The sequence below is a fragment of the Cryptotermes secundus genome, unplaced genomic scaffold, assembly GCF_002891405.2.
Source record: "Cryptotermes secundus unplaced genomic scaffold, Csec_1.0 scaffold115, whole genome shotgun sequence".
Lineage (NCBI taxonomy): Eukaryota > Metazoa > Arthropoda > Insecta > Blattodea > Kalotermitidae > Cryptotermes > Cryptotermes secundus.
The window spans coordinates 430,610-437,266 of NW_019721516.1; the positions used below are offsets into that span (position 1 = coordinate 430,610).

The 6,657-nt window shown below is 38.5% G+C and overlaps 1 protein-coding gene across 2 annotated transcripts in view; it reads right to left on the reverse strand.

The window, feature by feature from the left end:
* The window catches only part of LOC111875422, a 202,396-nt gene extending 196,759 nt beyond the window's left edge, over positions 1–5,637 (reverse strand). The window contains exon 1 of one of the 2 annotated variants that reach the window (XM_033755806.1): positions 5,478–5,637. The gene's annotated coding sequence lies outside the window, so the exon portion shown is untranslated. Of the gene's footprint in view, positions 1–5,107; positions 5,198–5,477 lie in introns of those variants that run through there. The other variant, XM_023871666.2, reaches the window with a different exon arrangement.
* Between the last annotated feature and the right edge of the window lie 1,020 nt (positions 5,638–6,657).

Sequence of the window (6,657 nt, forward strand, 5' to 3'; positions counted from 1 at the left end):
TTGATTGTTAATGAGATTTTGGGTTAGCAGGAAACGACGCTGCTAAATTTATGACTTCCCCTTCAAGTTTAGAATTTCTAAAGAACTCGGCCTTGTTACGCATTAAAGTAACTGATTTACGAAAGGGCAGCTGGCTTCAAGCTTGACCCAAGCCACTTGCTGCATGTCTCAAGGGGGGAAATTCCAAATTGTGAGGCGAAAGTGAGGAATTTCACAAAACCCTAACCATACACAAACATCAATTGACCTTCCCATAAACTGGACAGTTACAAGGGCGTCCCACAGAAACAAGGCCCTAAATGCCAAACACTAATAAATATCTAGTCATGAGCCCCAGCCGGGTATCGACACCAAGACTTATTGACTGACTGACCGTCAGTCGCAATGTGACTTGGACTTGGATTCAGGAGTATTGAGTACTGGGTCACGAGAGAGTTACTAGTAGTGAGGATTGAGCCAGTTACGAGTGAGTATTGAGCCAGTTACGGGTGAGCAGTGAGTTATTAGTGAAAAACGATTAACCAGTTAGTTGAATTGTGGCAGTCGCCTAGTCGGGTTGTATCGAGTGCATGGCAGTGACTACAGGAGAAGAATTTGTGATACTGCCGATGACAGTAGTTGGGGAATTGTAAATTGTGTGATTGTGAGAGCGAGTGTTCAATAAATTCGCTATATGAAATAAGGCGTGAAATTACTTGTCGCGTGACATACCAACACGTGACTATATAGTTCGTTGTTTAGTAAATGTCACAAACAACTTTAAAATGTAAGAGTTATACATTTAGTTTACTTTTCTTACTTCGAAAAAATAATAGTAGGCTTATGAAATCCCTATGGTCTTTGGGCGTCTGTGTATCCCCTGTATCAACTTTGTATCTCTTTATCGTTGCCAGGCAACGGCTCGGTAAAAACATTACTGTGGCACCGAATACACACGCAACATTAGAAGACGTGTTGGACGCGTCGTTTTCTATTCTGTCTGTATCGTATCGAAGGATAACCAATGATTACTTCTTCCCAGAACTTCTTGTTGCTTGTATTTTCACAATTAATTTTAACCTCGAGGTTAAAAATATGTAATGCAATGGCAAATATGGAACTTTCACTCGTAACAAATCTTATGGTACGCAGCAACAGTTACCGGTCCATGGTTACAGCTAATTGGATGAGAAGACCGTTGTTTTGACAAGGACCATGGGGACTAGTTTTTGTTTAATGTTAATATCTGTATAGGAAGATTAACATAAAAATATAAATAAGGGTAGTTATTTAAGAAACTTCTACTCCGGAGCTCGTTAACGCTGGTGTCCACCTTCTCTGACTTCGATCCTACAAGGCAACCTATAAAACGTTAACGATCAGAACTTATCAGTCAACTTCCTATTCCATCTTTGACTAGAATCAGTTATCGTTGTATTCACAGTAGTTTCTGACCTGTCTCTTTATCTCCCTTTCGTAACCAAAATTAACTCCCGAAAAGTCAATAGTTGCTCAGCTAATAAAAAGAATTCGGCATCTTTATGGAAACCAAGGTTCATAACTACAGTATGTAACACTAAGGGACACACAAGAAATGTGTATAAAATTCAGACAGAAATCCTGAATGGAAGATATAGTTTGGGACGTCCAAACATGGAAGGATAATTGCCTACCTTATTCTGATATGACATGGACCGCATATAAAACGATGAGTTCAACTGTCATTGGCCGTGACCTGTAATAGTCAGACCTGCTCCACTCGTCGAAGAGGAATTCCCGTTTCAAAACATGTATAAATCTTGTAAAGAAGAACAAATATGATCATGGGCTCCGACGGAACCTCAAAACCAAGGTTCACTGTACCAGAGAGGGCCAGCAGTAATTCGCCCTACCTGACCCTTTAAAGAATTAAGAGGGGTACATAGACACACAAGATAAGACACATTGACACACAGGAAGGTGATCATGTAAGCCTGGTTTTATTTTTTTTTTTCAAAATCGGTTAAAATAGATGTTAAGTGAATATTACATGATGATGTGGATTGGATTAATATGGCTTAGGATGGTGATCTGTTATGGGCTCTTATGACAGTAAAGTATCTTCGGGTTCCCTAAAACGGTAAGGAAATTCTTAGCCATCTGAGTAACCATCAGCTTCTTAAGAAGTACTTTTCCTCCGTATAATTTGCTAGTTATCGGTAATGTATACCCAACAGACACCACGCCTTAGATGTCATTCCATCTGCGTTCAGAGTTACACTGAGGCACGAGCCTCTGGAGACTGAGTACGTACTCTTGCTACATTCATCCCTTAAGAAAACGAATAGCCTTATGAGATAACCTTATCTCTGGAGGGTATGTGTTCGTGTGTGTTCTCAGTTTCAACATATCAACCAATTAACCGATTTATGCTAAAATTATTTTGAATTGTATGACACTGGAAGCTACACCAATATCAAATTCTGTGGCTTTAGTCCGCAAGTGAACTATACTGACCGAGCGAACAGCGCTTGTTGACGAAGTTAGTGCCAAATTTAGAGGATAAAGGGTGTAGCGTGGCAAGCGCAGCGAATTCCCACGGCTGTTATTTTCAGTTTTCTAGACCGGAGCCGCTGTTTCCTTGAAATAGCTTCTCAATTATCCTCGCGAGGCTGAGTGAACCCCGTTCCAGACACCAATATCAAATTCTTTAATTTCGTAAGACCAGTGATAATACCAAACGAATAAGCGGACCTCTGAGGTGGATACTACGCTATGCCTCTTAATTTCAGAGTCCTGAAGCAATGTATGATAATATCAGTAGATCTTCGAAAATTCTGCAACTTTTATTAACGTAATTTTTTTTTGCAGAACGTGAAATAGTAACATAGCAGCCGCGCGAAATTTTCTTTCACTTTTCGGTTTTATGGCTCTGACTAACGAACCACTTGAGCTAGAAAACTTTGTATGAGGATAGATCATAACAAACCTATACATCGTTTAGAAAACATTGTTCGTAAGTCAACAGTTCCATACATAGTGACGTGAAACTTTCATAGTTTATCCTACTAATCTAAAATACATTAATGTTTCTAAATGTGTGGTCCGCTGGCCCCTAGGTTTCCATGAAGCCTGACCAGGGATTCCGCGAGATTACAATAGTTTTCCTACTATAACTTTTAAGTGAGAAATTTTGTATTGAATATTTTTTAATATTTTACAAAATACGAGTATATTTATCTGGAATAACGGTATAATAAATACATATTTTGGACTCGAAATTGCGTAGGGTATCTATGTTAGTTAGAAGCAGCTATTCATGAATTTGTTTGAGATTTGAGGTTTTCATGGCGATGACTGCGAAGATTGTTCTTCTGTAAGACGTAACGCCGTGTAGTTTCGTAAATGATTAACGACGATTTGGAGGAATTTATTACTTCCATCTCCATGCTGTTCACTTATTTTACGACGCTGTCACAATCTAGACCATAACATATCTTCAGTTGAAGAAGGAGGCAGAAATTTTCTCCGAAACCTTGGTAAAGGTATACCGAAATATATGACGTCACATACCAGAAGGCACTAATCATCATATCCTATTGTTACTATATAGACAGTGCACGCAGTTTATTAAAGACGATGCAGAATTTTGGGGCTAGTCATTTATACACATAGATACGCAATACGTGTAAATGTATTATATATATATTTATGGCAACACATTCTTTCAAGTGGAATTGTCATTATTTCAAATTCATTTACAAAATTGACGGACATTAGATAATTTTGTCAATCTTTCCGTAAAAGTAGCAAAATATTAGCATTATGTAACAAATACTATACATTACACCTGAAATTTTAAATGTAAATTTTATACAGATTTTTGTTCAACACTGATATATAATTTACTGTCTGTGGCATTCAGAAATAAGCTGTATACTAACAGTTGGACTAAAAATAAGGAATGTTTAGGAAAATGGGCTATTTATTCATCTTGGATATAATGCTCATACTGCAGCCAAAATGACATGTGTTACTGTGAAGCACTATTAATAAAATTAATATTAACTTCAACTTATCGCCGAGCCATAGTTCAAGCGGTTAGTCGCTGGCTTTCCACGGCGGCGGCCCGCGTTCGATCCCGGGTCTGGTCAAGTGGGATTTGTGGTGGAAAAAGTGGCGCTGGGACAGGTTTTCTCCGAGTACTTCGGTTTCCCCTGCCAATCTTCATTCCCTCAATTGTTCCACAATCACCCTCACCTATCATCTGGGGCTGGTACAATAGGCCAGAAGTGGCCGCAGTACGAGGGATTTAGTCCCACCCCACTAGCAATAAAAAACTTCAACTTAATAAATGATCTTTAAATGTATTAATATGTAAACCACGAAGTTCAACATTTTGTAACCTGAAGGAAAAATAACTGTCTTTCAAACAACTATACAATAAATTCCTTCTGATGTGAGATTGTCACATTATAGAGGTTCAGAAACTTGCTTATATCTAAAAGTCTGCGGCGGCGTCATATAAATATTGCTGAAGATAGACAAGGTGTTAGTTGTGTACTTTGTCTTCAAGGAAAAGACCTCTTATCCGTCGTAGGCATAGATGGGACGGTAATATTAAAATGGGTCATAAAGGGACGGGGCGTGAAGATTAAAGCCATATTTAACTGACTGATATATTGGGTTTTTTACTTTATCCATCGTCCTGGTTTTTAAGATAACTAATAAAAACACGACGTTTCGGAAACTGGATCTGTTTCCGTCCTTATTAGTTATCTTAAAAACCAGGACGATGGATAAAGTCCAAAAACCCAATATATCAGTGTGTTATACACCATCGTCAGAATCCTATAGTAACTACTCATATTTAACTGGTTTAAGATAGTGTCTAGTGGTGGTAGATTAGGAAATATCTGAAGAAATTTCGGTGGGAACTCCCAGATCAGGTGGGGTACTCTCAGTTTGTCATAGAGGACACCTCTTCCACTGAGTTAGTTTGGAATTTAACGCTTTGGGGAGGTTTAAAAATAACTCTAAAGGGATTAGTATTCAATGAAGAGGCCCAAGATTTATGAAATGATATTAGAACCGAAGGCTTTCCATACTTGATTCTTAATATTGGAAAAAGAAAGAACATTGTACTCACCTTTACACCTCAGCGGATCGCAATGTGAATTGTAACGCTGTTTCGGGTAAACAGGTCCTGAGTCAATTCTTCGCACAAACACACGTATTTAAGAGTAAATTTCAAATTTATTTTTGAACAAAGAGTTCCAATTTCACAGAGGAAATCGCGATTTCAACGTAATGTTACTCTTGTTCTTTTTTAATCTGGTTTTAAAAATAAAATAATAAAACACTATACAGGAATGTATTCATAAACTGGACCTTAACGTCGTTCAATTTCTGGAAGGTTTAGTTTGCGTGTGACCTTCCTTATTGGCAGTGATGAAAGCGTTAACTTAGAATGTGGTTCAATGTGTCATTTTTAAAGTAAAATAAAGAGATGCATGTACCTTCACTGTAGTGTTGTTTGTTACTCAGGCGGTTGCGTTGGGTGAAGATTAAAACTGTCACACTTGATTAGTGTTAAAATAATTGACTGATAACAGTGATTAAACCATCATTGGCACAACTCAATCACTTCCCTGCGAGTCCTTATTACAAAAAATAGTGTAATATATATTTATTATTTTACTTAAATAAATTATTAAATATTCACAGCTTCGCATATGATTAGTACAACAATAAAAATATGTATATAACTAAAGTTCTTTTTTCTGTACCGGCCACTGCTAATAACCCTTATGGTTGTGTTTCAATTAACCATTACATTAACATTTGGCGGTCAAATGAAAAAAATGCGGTCCTTTCTCTCACTGAATAATTTGCCTATCGGACAGCCGAGTTGAATACAAAGGCAGTTATAATGTCGAGTCAGTGGATGGGAACTGAAAGAAGTTCCTCCGTTTATTACTTTTTATTCTTTGTTTTTGTTTTTGCACAGTTTCCCCTGCTGGAGCTGTTGCTGGTCTCACTACTACCCTTGCCCCGGTAGGCAACACTCAACCCACTGAGCTCGCCCGGCGCCGCGAACGCTCGCAACTATTTCTCTCCCGCCCCTTCCTCTAACCCTGAGCACCCGGCTCCACTGTTGGTAGTGCCATCAAGCGACCAAATTTTGCACTTTACGTTCAGGCCACTCTTCATCATTCTATAATTCGAGTTTTTCCCCTTACAAGATGGCTAGGGTTTTCGAGTTAAATGTATTTCAGTGTGTAACCTGTTATTTCGGAGGGTATGCTTATCTGGGAGAAATATGCTGAGGGTGAGAACAAGGGCTGGAGGAGAATATTTGTATCCGAGGGAGGGGGGATTTTTTTTAATAATACATGATCAGCAATCAGAATACAGTGCATTCTATAAGCTAATGTGTTGATCCGTGCTAGGTATCCTAGCTACAGCTGAGCTGTGTTGAGGTTAACGTCCAGCGATGTTACCTCAGAGTTTTCAATTATTATCTGTTGGCCACTGTCTCTTGAGTCTCCTGTTGACTGGTTGTAGTATTTGGCTGAGTAGTGGATTTGAGTGATCTATGTTTTGTATGTGACTGGCAGTTTTTGTTTTGATGACTTCTTGGATTGTAGGGATGCGGAGGTCATTGTGCAGTGTGTAATTGTTTGTGTACCATGGGGA